Source organism: Hyperolius riggenbachi, chromosome 7 (genome assembly GCF_040937935.1).
Source record: "Hyperolius riggenbachi isolate aHypRig1 chromosome 7, aHypRig1.pri, whole genome shotgun sequence".
NCBI lineage: Eukaryota > Metazoa > Chordata > Amphibia > Anura > Hyperoliidae > Hyperolius > Hyperolius riggenbachi.
This window is the reverse complement of record NC_090652.1, coordinates 319,842,866-319,859,975: the sequence shown is the minus strand read 5'-3', so window position 1 is coordinate 319,859,975 and position 17,110 is coordinate 319,842,866. Positions and strand designations below refer to the sequence as shown.

Genomic DNA, 17,110 nt, shown 5'->3' with positions numbered 1-17,110 from the left:
CCCTCTCTCTCCCCTCCCCCGGCCTCTCTATCTCTGCCGGTCTCCCGTATCTCCGCGTATCTCGCAGCGTCTCTCGCCTCGGAGTTGGTTTCGCTTTCCAGTAATGGGAGTTGGCGGGGAGGGGGCGGGGTAGAGGGAGGGGCAGTGGGCGGGGTCGGGGCGGAGTCGGAGAAACAGAAAGTAAATTCCAGGAACTTTTCTCGGCAGTCGGCATTCTCCGCTGATCCCCCCCGGAGCCCCCGTGTGCGGTGAGTGATCGCCTGGGGGAGGAGGGGCTACACACGGGGCAACCGATCACCTGAGGGCTATTACTCCAAACTCCGCCCCCTGCCGGGTGTCCGCTCTGTTACTGCCTGACTTCCCTTCTCCGCCCCCTGCCGGGTGTCACTGTCTCCTCTGTTACTGCCTGACCCCGCCCCCTGCCGGGTGTCCACTCTATCCGCCCTGATCATCACCCGAGGGCGGCTACACCCGGCTATTACTCCAAACTCCGCCCCCTGCCGGGTGTCCGCTCTGCAACTCTCCATAACTACCAGATGCACCATATTCTTACTCACCTGCTCCCCAAACCTGGAGGCCCACCTGCCCTCTAGTTCCCCCCCAACCTGTTGCCCCATCTTACCTCACTTGCCTGCTTCCTAATACCCCGCCCTACCTCACCCACCTGCTTCCCAATACCCCGCCTTACCTCACTCACCTGCTTCCTAATACCCCGCCTTACCTCACTCACCTGCTTCCTAATACCCCGCCCTACCTCACCCACCTGCTTCCCAATACCCCGCCTTACCTCACCCACCTGCTTCCCAATACCCCGCCTTACCTCACTCACCTGCTTCCTAATACCCCGCCTTACCTCACCCGCCTGCTTCCTAATACCCCGCCTTACCTCACCCGCCTGCTTCCTAATACCCCGCCTTACCTCACCCACCTGCTTCCTAATACCCCACCTTACCTCACCCGCCTGCTTCCTAATACCCCGCCCTACCTCACCCGCCTGCTTCCTAATACCCCGCCTTACCTCACCCACCTGCTTCCTAATACCCCACCTTACCTCACCCGCCTGCTTCCTAATACCCCGCCTTACCTCTCCCGCCTGGTTCCTAATACCCCGCCTTACCTCACCCACCTGCTTCCTAATACCCCGCCTTACCTCACCCACCTGCTTCCTAATACCCCGCCCCACCTCACCCACCTGCTTCCTAATACCCCACCTTACCTCACCCACCTGCTTCTTAATACTCCGCCTTACCTCACCCACCTACTTCCTAATACCCCACCTTACCTCACTCACCTGCTTCCTAATACCCCGCCCTACCTCACCCGCCTGCTTCCTAATACCCCGCCTTACCTCACCCACCTGCTTCCTAATACCCCACCTTACCTCACCCGCCTGCTTCCTAATACCCCGCCTTACCTCTCCCGCCTGGTTCCTAATACCCCGCCTTACCTCACCCACCTGCTTCCTAATACCCCGCCCTACCTCACCCGCCTGCTTCCTAATACCCCGCCTTACCTCACCCACCTGCTTCCTAATACCCCGCCCTACCTCACCCGCCTGCTTCCTAATACCCCGCCTTACCTCACCCACCTGCTTCCTAATACCCCACCTTACCTCACCCGCCTGCTTCCTAATACCCCGCCTTACCTCTCCCGCCTGGTTCCTAATACCCCGCCTTACCTCACCCACCTGCTTCCTAATACTCCGCCTTACCTCACCCACCTGCTTCCTAATACCCGCCTTACCTCACCCACCTGCTTCCTAATACTCCGCCTTACCTCACCCACCTGCTTCCTAATACCCCACCTTACCTCACCCGCCTGCTTCCTAATACCCCACCTTACCTCACCCACCTGCTTCCTAATACTCCGCCTTACCTCACCCACCTGCTTCCTAATACCCCACCTTACCTCACCCGCCTGCTTCCTAATACCCCGCCTTACCTCACCCGCCTGATTCCTAATACCCCGCCTTACCTCACCCACCTGCTTCATAATACCCGCCTTACCTCACCCGCTTGCTTCCTAATACCCCACCTTACCTCATCCGCCTGCTTCCTAATACTCCGCCTTACCTCACCCGCCTGCTTCCTAATACCCCGCCTTACCTCACCCACCTGCTTCTTAATACCCCGCCCCACCTCACCCACCTGCTTCCTAATACCCCACCTTACCTCACCCACCTGCTTCTTAATACCCCGCCTTACCTCACCCACCTACTTCCTAATACACCACCTTACCTCACCCGCCTGCTTCCTAATACCCCGCCTTACCTCACCCGCCTGCTTCCTAATACCCCGCCCCACCTCACCCACCTGCTTCCTAATACCCCGCCTTACCTCACCCACCTACTTCCTAATACCCGCCTTACCTCACCCGCCTGCCTTCTAATACCCCGCCTTACCTCACCCACCTGCTTCCTAATACCCGCCTTACCTCACCCGCCTTCTGCCTAATACCCCGCCTTACCTCACCCGCCTGATTCCTAATACCCCGCCTTACCTCACCCGCCTGATTCCTAATACCCCGCCTTACCTCACCCGCCTGATTCCTAATACCCCGCCTTACCTCACCCACCTGCTTCCTAATACCCCGCCCCATCTCACCCACCTGCTTCCTAATACCCCGCCTTACCTCACCCACCTGCTTCCTAATACCCGCTTTACCTCACCTGCCTGCTTCCTAATACCCGCCTTACCTCACCCGCCTGCTTCCTAATACCCCGCCTTACCTCACCCACCTGCTTCCTAATACCCCACCTTACCTCACCCACCTGCTTCCTAATACCCCGCCTTACCTCACCCGCCTGATTCCTAATACCCCGCCTTACCTCACCCACCTGCTTCCTAATACCCCACCTTACCTCACCCGCCTGATTCCTAATACCCCGCCTTACGTCACCCACCTGCTTCATAATACCCGCCTTACCTCACCCGCTTGCTTCCTAATACCCCACCTTACCTCACCCGCCTGCTTCCTAATACCCCGCCTTACCTCACCCGCCTGCTTCCTAATACCCCGCCTTACCTCACCCACCTGCTTCCTAATACCCCGCCCCACCTCACCCACCTGCTTCCTAATACACCGCCTTACCTCACCCACCTACTTCCTAATACCCGCCTTACCTCACCCGCCTGCCTTCTAATACCCCGCCTTACCTCACCCACCTGCTTCCTAATACCCGCCTTACCTCACCCGCCTTCTGCCTAATACCCCGCCTTACCTCACCCGCCTGATTCCTAATACCCCGCCTTACCTCACCCGCCTGATTCCTAATACCCCGCCTTACCTCACCCGCCTGATTCCTAATACCCCGCCTTACCTCACCCACCTGCTTCCTAATACCCCGCCCCATCTCACCCACCTGCTTCCTAATACCCCGCCTTACCTCACCCGCCTGCTTCCTAATACCCGCTTTACCTCACCCGCCTGCTTCCTAATACCTGCCTTACCTCACCCGCCTGCTTCCTAATACCCCGCCTTACCTCACCCGCCTGCTTCCTAATACCCCGCCTTACCTCACCCACCTGCTTCCTAATACCCGCCTTTCCTCACCCACCTGCTTCCTAATACCCCGCCTTACCTCACCCGCCTGCTTCCTAATACCCCGCCTTACCTCACCCACCTGCTTCCTAATACCCCACCTTACCTCACCCACCTGCTTCCTAATACCCCGCCTTACCTCACCCACCTGCTTCCTAATACCCCGCCTTACCTCACCCACCTGCTTCCTAATACCCCGCCTTACCTCACCCACCTGCTTCCTAATACCCCGCCTTACCTCACCCGCCTGCTTCCTAATACCCGCCTTACCTCACCCGCCTGCTTCCTAATACCCGCCTTACCTCACCCGCCTGCTTCCTAATACCCGCCTTACCTCACCCGCCTGCTTCCTAATACCCCGCCCACCTCACCCGCCTGCTTCCTAATACCCGCCTTACCTCACCCGCCTGCTTCCTAATACCCCGCCTTACCTCATCCGCCTGATTCCTAATACCCCGCCTTACCTCACCCGCCTGCTTCATAATACCCGCCTTACCTCACCCGCCTGCTTCCTAATACCCCGCCTTACCTCACCCACCTGCTTCTTAATACCCCGCCCCACCTCACCCACCTGCTTCCTAATACCCCACCTTACCTCACCCACCTGCTTCTTAATACCCCGCCTTACCTCACCCACCTACTTCCTAATACACCACCTTACCTCACCCGCCTGCTTCCTAATACCCCGCCTTACCTCACCCGCCTGCTTCCTAATACCCCGCCCCACCTCACCCACCTGCTTCCTAATACCCCGCCTTACCTCACCCACCTACTTCCTAATACCCGCCTTACCTCACCCGCCTGCCTTCTAATACCCCGCCTTACCTCACCCACCTGCTTCCTAATACCCGCCTTACCTCACCCGCCTTCTGCCTAATACCCCGCCTTACCTCACCCGCCTGATTCCTAATACCCCGCCTTACCTCACCCGCCTGATTCCTAATACCCCGCCTTACCTCACCCGCCTGATTCCTAATACCCCGCCTTACCTCACCCGCCTGCTTCCTAATACCCCGCCCCATCTCACCCACCTGCTTCCTAATACCCCGCCTTACCTCACCCGCCTGCTTCCTAATACCCGCTTTACCTCACCCGCCTGCTTCCTAATACCCGCCTTACCTCACCCGCCTGCTTCCTAATACCCCGCCTTACCTCACCCACCTGCTTCCTAATACCCCACCTTACCTCACCCACCTGCTTCCTAATACCCCGCCTTACCTCACCCGCCTGATTCCTAATACCCCGCCTTACCTCACCCACCTGCTTCCTAATACCCCACCTTACCTCACCCGCCTGATTCCTAATACCCCGCCTTACCTCACCCACCTGCTTCATAATACCCGCCTTACCTCACCAGCTTGCTTCCTAATACCCCACCTTACCTCACCCGCCTGCTTCCTAATACCCCGCCTTACCTCACCCGCCTGCTTCCTAATACCCCGCCTTACCTCACCCACCTGCTTCCTAATACCCCGCCCCACCTCACCCACCTGCTTCCTAATACCCCACCTTACCTCACCCACCTGCTTCTTAATACCCCGCCTTACCTCACCCACCTACTTCCTAATACACCACCTTACCTCACCCGCCTGCTTCCTAATACCCCGCCTTACCTCACCCGCCTGCTTCCTAATACCCCGCCCCACCTCACCCACCTGCTTCCTAATACCCCGCCTTACCTCACCCACCTACTTCCTAATACCCGCCTTACCTCACCCGCCTGCCTTCTAATACCCCGCCTTACCTCACCCACCTGCTTCCTAATACCCGCCTTACCTCACCCGCCTTCTGCCTAATACCCCGCCTTACCTCACCCGCCTGATTCCTAATACCCCGCCTTACCTCACCCGCCTGATTCCTAATACCCCGCCTAACCTCACCCGCCTGATTCCTAATACCCCGCCTTACCTCACCCACCTGCTTCCTAATACCCCGCCCCATCTCACCCACCTGCTTCCTAATACCCCGCCTTACCTCACCCGCCTGCTTCCTAATACCCGCTTTACCTCACCCGCCTGCTTCCTAATACCCGCCTTACCTCACCCGCCTGCTTCCTAATACCCCGCCTTACCTCACCCACCTGCTTCCTAATACCCCACCTTACCTCACCCACCTGCTTCCTAATACCCCGCCTTACCTCACCCGCCTGATTCCTAATACCCCGCCTTACCTCACCCACCTGCTTCCTAATACCCCACCTTACCTCACCCGCCTGATTCCTAATACCCCGCCTTACCTCACCCACCTGCTTCATAATACCCGCCTTACCTCACCCGCTTGCTTCCTAATACCCCACCTTACCTCACCCGCCTGCTTCCTAATACCCCGCCTTACCTCACCCACCTGCTTCCTAATACCCCACCTTACCTCACCCGCCTGATTCCTAATACCCCGCCTTACCTCACCCACCTGCTTCATAATACCCGCCTTACCTCACCCGCTTGCTTCCTAATACCCCACCTTACCTCACCCGCCTGCTTCCTAATACCCCGCCTTACCTCACCCGCCTGCTTCCTAATACCCCGCCTTACCTCACCCACCTGCTTCCTAATACCCCGCCCCACCTCACCCACCTGCTTCCTAATACCCCACCTTACCTCACCCACCTGCTTCTTAATACCCCGCCTTACCTCACCCACCTACTTCCTAATACACCACCTTACCTCACCCGCCTGCTTCCTAATACCCCGCCTTACCTCACCCGCCTGCTTCCTAATACCCCGCCCCACCTCACCCACCTGCTTCCTAATACCCCGCCTTACCTCACCCACCTACTTCCTAATACCCGCCTTACCTCACCCGCCTGCCTTCTAATACCCCGCCTTACCTCACCCACCTGCTTCCTAATACCCGCCTTACCTCACCCGCCTTCTGCCTAATACCCCGCCTTACCTCACCCGCCTGATTCCTAATACCCCGCCTTACCTCACCCGCCTGATTCCTAATACCCCGCCTTACCTCACCCACCTGATTCCTAATACCCCGCCTTACCTCACCCACCTGCTTCCTAATACCCCGCCCCATCTCACCCACCTGCTTCCTAATACCCCGCCTTACCTCACCCGCCTGCTTCCTAATACCCGCTTTACCTCACCCGCCTGCTTCCTAATACCCGCCTTACCTCACCCGCCTGCTTCCTAATACCCCGCCTTACCTCACCCGCCTGCTTCCTAATACCCCGCCTTACCTCACCCGCCTGCTTCCTAATACCCCGCCTTACCTCATCCGCCTGATTCCTAATACCCCGCCTTACCTCACCCACCTGCTTCATAATACCCGCCTTACCTCACCCACCTGCTTCCTAATACCCCGCCCACCTCACCCGCCTGCTTCCTAATACCCGCCTTACCTCACCCGCCTGCTTCCTAATACCCCGCCTTACCTCATCCGCCTGATTCCTAATACCCCGCCTTACCTCACCCACCTGCTTCATAATACCCGCCTTACCTCACCCGCCTGCTTCCTAATACCCGCCTTACCTCACCCGCCTGCTTCCTAATACCCGCCTTACCTCACCCACCTGCTTCCTAATACCCGCCTTACCTCACCCACCTGCTTCCTAATACCCGCCTTACCTCACCCGCCTGCTTCCTAATACCCCGCCTTACCTCACCCACCTGCTTCCTAATACCCCGCCTTACCTCACCCACCTGCTTCCTAATACCCGCCTTACCTCACCCACCTGCTTCCTAATACCCCGCCTTACCTCACCCGCCTGCTTCCTAATACCCCGCCTTACCTCACCCACCTGCTTCCTAATACCCCACCTTACCTCACCCACCTGCTTCCTAATACCCCACCTTACCTCACCCACCTGCTTCCTAATACCCCGCCTTACCTCACCCACCTGCTTCCTAATACCCCGCCTTACCTCACCCACCTGCTTCCTAATACCCCGCCTTACCTCACCCGCCTGCTTCCTAATACCCCGCCTTACCTCACCCGCCTGCTTCCTAATACCTGCCTTACCTCACCCGCCTGCTTCCTAATACCCGCCTTACCTCACCCGCCTGCTTCCTAATACCCGCCTTACCTCACCCGCCTGCTTCCTAATACCCGCCTTACCTCACCCACCTGCTTCCTAATACCCCGCCCACCTCACCCGCCTGCTTCCTAATACCCGCCTTACCTCACCCGCCTGCTTCCTAATACCCCGCCTTACCTCATCCGCCTGATTCCTAATACCCCGCCTTACCTCACCCACCTGCTTCATAATACCCGCCTTACCTCACCCGCCTGCTTCCTAATACCCGCCTTACCTCACCCGCCTGCTTCCTAATACCCGCCTTACCTCACCCACCTGCTTCCTAATACCCGCCTTACCTCACCCGCCTGCTTCCTAATACCCCGCCTTACCTCACCCACCTGCTTCCTAATACCCCGCCTTACCTCACCCACCTGCTTCCTAATACCCCGCCTTACCTCACCCACCTGCTTCCTAATACCCGCCTTACCTCACCCTCCTGCTTCCTAATACCCCGCCTTACCTCACCCGCCTGCTTCCTAATACCCCGCCTTACCTCACCCACCTGCTTCCTAATACCCCACCTTACCTCACCCACCTGCTTCCTAATACCCCACCTTACCTCACCCACCTGCTTCCTAATACCCCGCCTTACCTCACCCACCTGCTTCCTAATACCCCGCCTTACCTCACCCACCTGCTTCCTAATACCCCGCCTTACCTCACCCACCTGCTTCATAATACCCCACCTTACCTCACCCGCCTGCTTCCTAATACCCCGCCTTACCTCACCCGCCTGCTTCCTAATACCCCGCTTTACCTCACCCACCTGCTTCCTAATACCCCGCCTTACCTCACCCACCTGCTTCATAATACCCCACCTTACCTCACCCGCCTGCTTCCTAATACCCCGCCTTACCTCACCCGCCTGCTTCCTAATACCCCGCCTTACCTCACCCACCTGCTTCCTAATACCCCGCCCCACCTCACCCACCTGCTTCCTAATACCCCACCTTACCTCACCCACCTGCTTCCTAATACCCCGCCTTACCTCACCCACCTACTTCCTAATACCCGCCTTACCTCACCCGCCTGCCTTCTAATACCCCGCCTTACCTCACCCACCTGCTTCCTAATACCCGCCTTACCTCACCCGCCTTCTGCCTAATACCCCGCCTTACCTCACCCGCCTGATTCCTAATACCCCGCCTTACCTCACCCGCCTGATTCCTAATACCCCGCCTTACCTCACCCACCTGCTTCCTAATACCCCGCCCCATCTCACCCACCTGCTTCCTAATACCCCGCCTTACCTCACCCGCCTGCTTCCTAATACCCGCTTTACCTCACCCACCTGCTTCCTAATACCCGCCTTACCTCACCCGCCTGCTTCCTAATACCCCGCCTTACCTCACCCGCCTGCTTCCTAATACCCCGCCTTACCTCACCCGCCTGCTTCCTAATACCCGCCTTACCTCACCCGCCTGCTTCCTAATACCCGCCTTACCTCACCCGCCTGCTTCCTAATACCCGCCTTATTTCACCCACCTGCTTCCTAATACCCCGCCCACCTCACCCGCCTGCTTCCTAATACCCGCCTTACCTCACCCGCCTGCTTCCTAATACCCCGCCTTACCTCACCCGCCTGATTCCTAATACCCCGCCTTACCTCACCCACCTGCTTCATAATACCCGCCTTACCTCACCCGCCTGCTTCCTAATACCCGCCTTACCTCACCCGCCTGCTTCCTAATACCCGCCTTACCTCACCCGCCTGCTTCCTAATACCCCGCCTTACCTCACCCACCTGCTTCCTAATACCCCGCCTTACCTCACCCACCTGCTTCCTAATACCCCGCCTTACCTCACCCACCTGCTTCCTAATACCCCGCCTTACCTCACCCGCCTGCTTCCTAATACCCGCCTTACCTCACCCGCCTGCTTCCTAATACCCGCCTTACCTCACCCGCCTGCTTCCTAATACCCGCCTTACCTCACCCGCCTGCTTCCTAATACCCGCCTTACCTCACCCGCCTGCTTCCTAATACCCCGCCTTACCTCACCCGCCTGCTTCCTAATACCCCGCCTTACCTCACCCACCTGCTTCCTAATACCCCGCCTTACCTCACCCACCTGCTTCCTAATACCCGCCTTACCTCACCCACCTGCTTCCTAATTCCCCGCCTTACCTCACCCGCCTGCTTCCTAATACCCCGCCTTACCTCACCCACCTGCTTCCTAATACCCCACCTTACCTCACCCACCTGCTTCCTAATACCCCGCCTTACCTCACCCACCTGCTTCCTAATACCCCGCCTTACCTCACCCACCTGCTTCCTAATACCCCGCCTTACCTCACCCACCTGCTTCCTAATACCCCGCCTTACCTCACCCACCTGCTTCCTAATACCCCGCCTTACCTCACCCACCTGCTTCCTAATACCCCGCCTTACCTCACCCACCTGCTTCCTAATACCCCGCCTTACCTCACCCACCTGCTTCCTAATACCCCACCTTACCTTACCCACCTGCTTCCTAATACCCCACCTTACCTTACCCACCTGCTTCCTAATACCCCGCCTTACCTCATCCACCTGCTTCCTAATACCCCGCCTTACCTCACCCACCTGCTTCCTAATACCCCGCCTTACCTCACCCACCTGCTTCCTAATACCCCACCTTACCTCACCCACCTGCTTCCTAATCCCCCACCTTACCTCACCCACCTGCTTCCTAATACCCCGCCTTACCTCACCCACCTGCTTCCTAATACCCCGCCTTACCTCACCCACCTGCTTCCTAATACCCCACCTTACCTCACCCACCTGCTTCCTAATACCCCGCCTTACCTCACCCACCTGCTTCCTAATACCCCACCTTACCTCACCACCTGCTTCCTAATACCCCGCCTTACCTCACCCACCTGCTTCCTAATACCCCGCCTTACCTCACCCACCTGCTTCCTAATACCCCGCCTTACCTCACCCACCTGCTTCCTAATCCCCCACCTTACCTCACCCGCCTGATTCCTAATACCCCGCCTTACCTCACCCGCCTGCTTCCTAATACCCGCCTTACCTCACCCGCCTGCTTCCTAATACCCGCCTTACCTCACCCACCTGCTTCCTAATACCCCGCCTTACCTCACCCACCTGCTTCCTAATACCCCACCTTACCTCACCCACCTGCTTCCTAATACCCCGCCTTACCTCACCCACCTGCTTCCTAATACCCCGCCTTACCTCACCCACCTGCTTCCTAATACCCCACCTTACCTCACCCACCTGCTTCCTAATACCCCGCCTTACCTCACCCACCTGCTTCCTAATACCCCGCCTTACCTCACCCACCTGCTTCCTAATACCCCGCCTTACCTCACCCGCCTGCTTCCTAATACCCCGCCTTACCTCACCCGCCTGATTCCTAATACCCCGCCTTACCTCACCCGCCTGCTTCATAATACCCGCCTTACCTCACCCGCTTGCTTCCTAATACCCCACCTTACCTCACCCGCCTGCTTCCTAATACCCCGCCTTACCTCACCCGCCTGCTTCCCAATACCCCGCCTTACCTCACCCACCTGCTTCTTAATACCCCGCCCCACCTCACCCACCTGCTTCCTAATACCCCACCTTACCTCACCCACCTGCTTCTTAATACCCCGCCTTACCTCACCCACCTACTTCCTAATACACCACCTTACCTCACCCGCCTGCTTCCTAATACCCCGCCTTACCTCACCCGCCTGCTTCCTAATACCCCGCCCCACCTCACCCACCTGCTTCCTAATACCCCGCCTTACCTCACCCACCTACTTCCTAATACCCGCCTTACCTCACCCGCCTGCCTTCTAATACCCCGCCTTACCTCACCCACCTGCTTCCTAATACCCGCCTTACCTCACCCGCCTTCTGCCTAATACCCCGCCTTACCTCACCCGCCTGATTCCTAATACCCCGCCTTACCTCACCCGCCTGATTCCTAATACCCCGCCTAACCTCACCCGCCTGATTCCTAATACCCCGCCTTACCTCACCCACCTGCTTCCTAATACCCCGCCCCATCTCACCCACCTGCTTCCTAATACCCCGCCTTACCTCACCCGCCTGCTTCCTAATACCCGCTTTACCTCACCCGCCTGCTTCCTAATACCCGCCTTACCTCACCCGCCTGCTTCCTAATACCCCGCCTTACCTCACCCACCTGCTTCCTAATACCCCACCTTACCTCACCCACCTGCTTCCTAATACCCCGCCTTACCTCACCCGCCTGATTCCTAATACCCCGCCTTACCTCACCCACCTGCTTCCTAATACCCCACCTTACCTCACCCGCCTGATTCCTAATACCCCGCCTTACCTCACCCACCTGCTTCATAATACCCGCCTTACCTCACCCGCTTGCTTCCTAATACCCCACCTTACCTCACCCACCTGCTTCCTAATACCCCGCCTTACCTCACCCACCTGCTTCCTAATACCCCGCCTTACCTCACCCGCCTGCTTCCTAATACCCCGCCTTACCTCACCCGCCTGCTTCCTAATACCCGCCTTACCTCACCCGCCTGCTTCCTAATACCCGCCTTACCTCACCCGCCTGCTTCCTAATACCCGCCTTACCTCACCCACCTGCTTCCTAATACCCCGCCCACCTCACCCGCCTGCTTCCTAATACCCGCCTTACCTCACCCGCCTGCTTCCTAATACCCCGCCTTACCTCATCCGCCTGATTCCTAATACCCCGCCTTACCTCACCCGCCTGCTTCATAATACCCGCCTTACCTCACCCGCCTGCTTCCTAATACCCGCCTTACCTCACCCGCCTGCTTCCTAATACCCGCCTTACCTCACCCACCTGCTTCCTAATACCCGCCTTACCTCACCCGCCTGCTTCCTAATACCCCGCCTTACCTCACCCACCTGCTTCCTAATACCCCGCCTTACCTCACCCACCTGCTTCCTAATACCCCGCCTTACCTCACCCACCTGCTTCCTAATACCCGCCTTACCTCACCCTCCTGCTTCCTAATACCCCGCCTTACCTCACCCGCCTGCTTCCTAATACCCCGCCTTACCTCACCCACCTGCTTCCTAATACCCCACCTTACCTCACCCACCTGCTTCCTAATACCCCACCTTACCTCACCCACCTGCTTCCTAATACCCCGCCTTACCTCACCCACCTGCTTCCTAATACCCCGCCTTACCTCACCCACCTGCTTCATAATACCCCACCTTACCTCACCCGCCTGCTTCCTAATACCCCGCCTTACCTCACCCACCTGCTTCCTAATACCCCGCCTTACCTCACCCACCTGCTTCCTAATACCCCGCCTTACCTCACCCACCTGCTTCATAATACCCCACCTTACCTCACCCGCCTGCTTCCTAATACCCCGCCTTACCTCACCCGCCTGCTTCCTAATACCCCGCCTTACCTCACCCACCTGCTTCCTAATACCCCGCCCCACCTCACCCACCTGCTTCCTAATACCCCGCCTTACCTCACCCACCTGCTTCTTAATACCCCGCCTTACCTCACCCACCTACTTCCTAATACACCACCTTACCTCACCCGCCTGCTTCCTAATACCCCGCCTTACCTCGCCCGCCTGCTTCCTAATACCCCGCCCCACCTCACCCACCTGCTTCCTAATACCCCGCCTTACCTCACCCACCTACTTCCTAATACCCGCCTTACCTCACCCGCCTGCCTTCTAATACCCCGCCTTACCTCACCCACCTGCTTCCTAATACCCGCCTTACCTCACCCGCCTTCTGCCTAATACCCCGCCTTACCTCACCCGCCTGATTCCTAATACCCCGCCTTACCTCACCCGCCTGATTCCTAATACCCCGCCTTACCTCACCCACCTGCTTCCTAATACCCCGCCCCATCTCACCCACCTGCTTCCTAATACCCCGCCTTACCTCACCCGCCTGCTTCCTAATACCCGCTTTACCTCACCCACCTGCTTCCTAATACCCGCCTTACCTCACCCGCCTGCTTCCTAATACCCCGCCTTACCTCACCCGCCTGCTTCCTAATACCCCGCCTTACCTCACCCGCCTGCTTCCTAATACCCCGCCTTACCTCACCCGCCTGCTTCCTAATACCCGCCTTACCTCACCCGCCTGCTTCCTAATACCCGCCTTATTTCACCCACCTGCTTCCTAATACCCCGCCCACCTCACCCGCCTGCTTCCTAATACCCGCCTTACCTCACCCGCCTGCTTCCTAATACCCCGCCTTACCTCATCCGCCTGATTCCTAATACCCCGCCTTACCTCACCCACCTGCTTCATAATACCCGCCTTACCTCACCCGCCTGCTTCCTAATACCCGCCTTACCTCACCCACCTGCTTCCTAATACCCGCCTTACCTCACCCGCCTGCTTCCTAATACCCCGCCTTACCTCACCCACCTGCTTCCTAATACCCCGCCTTACCTAACCCACCTGGTTTCTAATCCAAACCTGGTGCCCTACCTCACAAACTTGGTCCCTAATCCTAACACCCAAAAACTGGTACCCCACCTTACCTGACCCACTTGGTCCTGAATCCTAGCTCCCTAAACCTTGATCCCCACCCAGGGGCGGACTGACCATTCGGGCATGAAGCGAGGGCCTGTGGTCTCTGGGGCCCGCATTGGGGTGGCAGTGCAGTGAAGGGGAGCAGGGCACAGTGGTGGGGAAGGGGGCCGTATCCCCTCCCTTCCCTCACCTTGGGGCTCCCCCTTCCTCTTTCCCCCCTCCATAATTGCGGTGTGGCAGCTGGCAGCAGTGGAACACTTCCCCCTATGCCCCGCGTAAGGGTGAGCTCTGTGCGCCGCTGGTCTGGAGACGTCACTGACTAGAGACTACCAGCGGCGCACAGATCTTCCTCTCGCACTGGGTATAGGAGGAAGTATTCCGCTGCGCCTGCCGCCTGCAATTGCACCGCAATTCTGGAGGGGGAGCGAGGAACGGGGTGCCCAAAGGTGAGGGAAAGGGGAGACTGCCCTCCTTCCCCGTCGCTGTGCCCAATGCTCCCCCTTCACTATGCTGCCACCTCTCTTTCTGGGGACACCTGGCTACCTATTCTGGGGATCCAATGCAATTAAAAGGAGGCAATCAAAAGGTGTATAAACTGCCGTTTATTCAACAGGTAGCTAAGCACCTGAGAAAGGGGGAACCACCGAAACATGTAGTGTTTGGCTACCTGTTGAATAAACAACAGTTCATACACCTTTTGATTGCCTCATCCTTCTAATTGCATTGGATTGGTTTGTTAGTGGAAGTGGTGACCCACTAAAGGATCGAGCACCGGCGCACCAGGCTGTGTGTCCTGGGAGAAGGACTGCTCTAGCTGCTTGTTTGACTTTACCTATTGTGGGGACACCTATAGACCTGGCTACCTATTCTGGGGGCACCTATAGACCTGGCTATCAAAACTGGAGACACCTATAGACCTGGCTACTTACACTGGGGACTACTATAGACCTGACTACTTATACTGGGGACACCTATAGAAAACTACCTATACTTGGGATACCCATAGATCTGGATACCTATACTGGGGGCACCTATTTTGTGGGAACTGCTGCCAGATTATGTGTATTTTTGGGGAACCGCTGCTGCCAGATTACGTGTATTTTGGGTGATCCGCTGCCAGATTACGTGTATTTTGGGTGATCCGCTGCCAGATTACGTGTATTTTGGGTGATCCGCTGCCAGATTACGTGTATTTTGGGGAACTGCTGCCAAATTATGTGTATGTTGGGGAATCGCTGCTCCCAGATTATGTATATTTTGTGGGATCCATATTATCTGTATTTTGGAGGAACCTCGTATGGCAAAATATGTGTATTTTACGTGTATTTTGGGTGAAATGCTGTCAGATTACATGTATTTTGGGGGGATACACTACGGCAGAGCTCAAACTTCCCCGGCAGACCTTATACACCACTGCTAAGGTCACGTATATTTGGCCCCTCACAGGACCACGCCCACATTCTGATGTATGACCACACCCATTTTTTGGTATGGCACAGGGGTTTTTAACAGTAAAAAAAAAAATATCCTTTGTCAGTAAAAAATAATGTGAAAGGTTGGCGACACTGGTATGGGGCCCCAGAATCTCCTATCGCCCCGGGGCCCATGATTTGTCAGCCCACCCCTGTCCCTACCCCGCCTTGTCCCTAATTCTAACCACCAAAACCTGGTGCCCCACCTTACTTCACCACCTGGTCCCTAATCCCATTCTTATCTCTACTGCAATAATCCGAACATTTGTATAGCACTTTTCTTCTGTCGGATCCCAAAGCGCTCAAGAGCTGCAGCCACTGCGACTCAAGAGGCCACCCTGCAGTGTTAGGGAGTCTTGCCTTGAACTCCTTACTGAATAGGTACTTGACCTAGCCGGGATTCAAACCCTGGTCTCCCATGTCAAAGGCAGAGCCCTTAACCAGTACACTATCCAGCCACTGTATAGGCTCCGTGGACTCCTGCAGGCTCCATATTGTGTCGGGCATCCCCTTGGTCTTGCAGCTGCAGGTCCCCTGATAACTGGGACCTGTCAAAGCCCATCACATGTAGTTTGCTCACGTGGTGGATCATACTCCTGCACTGCTCTGAACAGCAGCCATGGCGAAAATGTCCTGGACATGCACGGTTCAGGTACAGTCGGAGGTGCTCATGCCCAGAAACCCCCCTGGGAATGGCTGCTATACACAGCTGTGCAAGAGCGTGTCCAGAGAGGGCCTGTATATAAGGTAAATATATACAGTGGCTTGCAAAAGTATTCAGCCCCCTTGAAGTTTTCCACATTTTGTCACATCACTGCCTCAAACAGGGATCAATTTTAATGTAATTCCACATGAAAGACCAATACAAAGTGGTGTACATGTGAGAAGTGGAACGAGAATCATACATCATTCCAAACATTTATTACAAATCAATAACTGCAAAGTGGTGTGTGCGTAATTATTCAGCCCCCTTTGGTCTGAGTGCAGTCAGTTGCCCATAGACATTGCCTGATGAGTGCTATTGACTAAATAGAGTGCACCTGTGTGTAATTATTATTATTATTATTATTATTATTTAGTATTTATATAGCGCTGACATATTACGCAGCGCTGTACAGTGTATATATATATCTTGTCACTAACTGTCCCTCAAAGGAGCTCACAATCTAATCCCTACCATTGCCATATGTCTATATTATGTAGTGTAAGTACTGTAGTAGTCTAGGGCCAATTTTTTTTTAGGGGAAGCCAATTAACTTATCCGTATGTTTTTGGAATGTGGGAGGAAACCGGAGTGCCCGGAGGAAACCCACGCAGGCACGGAGAGAACATACAAACTCTTTGCAGATAGTGCCCCGGCTGGGATTCGAACCTGGGACCCAGCGCTGCAAGGCGAGAGAGCTAACCACTACGCCACCGTGCTGCCCGATCTAATGTCAGTACAAATACAGCTGCTCTGTGACAGCCTCAGAGGTTGTCTAAGAGAATATTGGGAGCAACAACACCATGAAGTCCAAAGAACACACCAGACAGGTCAGGGATCAAGTTATTGAGAAATTTAAAGCAGGCTTAGGCTACAAAAAGATTTCCAAAGCCTTGAA

The 17,110-nt window shown here is 56.3% G+C and overlaps 1 protein-coding gene across 1 annotated transcript in view; it reads left to right on the top strand.

Moving 5' to 3' along the window:
- The first annotated feature begins 158 nt into the window (after window positions 1–158).
- LOC137525257 (protein mono-ADP-ribosyltransferase PARP9-like) overlaps window positions 159–17,110 on the top strand; it is a 193,677-nt gene continuing 176,725 nt past the window's right edge. Inside the window, exon 1 of the mRNA XM_068246281.1 lies at window positions 159–248. The gene's annotated coding sequence lies outside the window, so the exon portion shown is untranslated. The remainder of the gene's footprint in view (window positions 249–17,110) is intronic.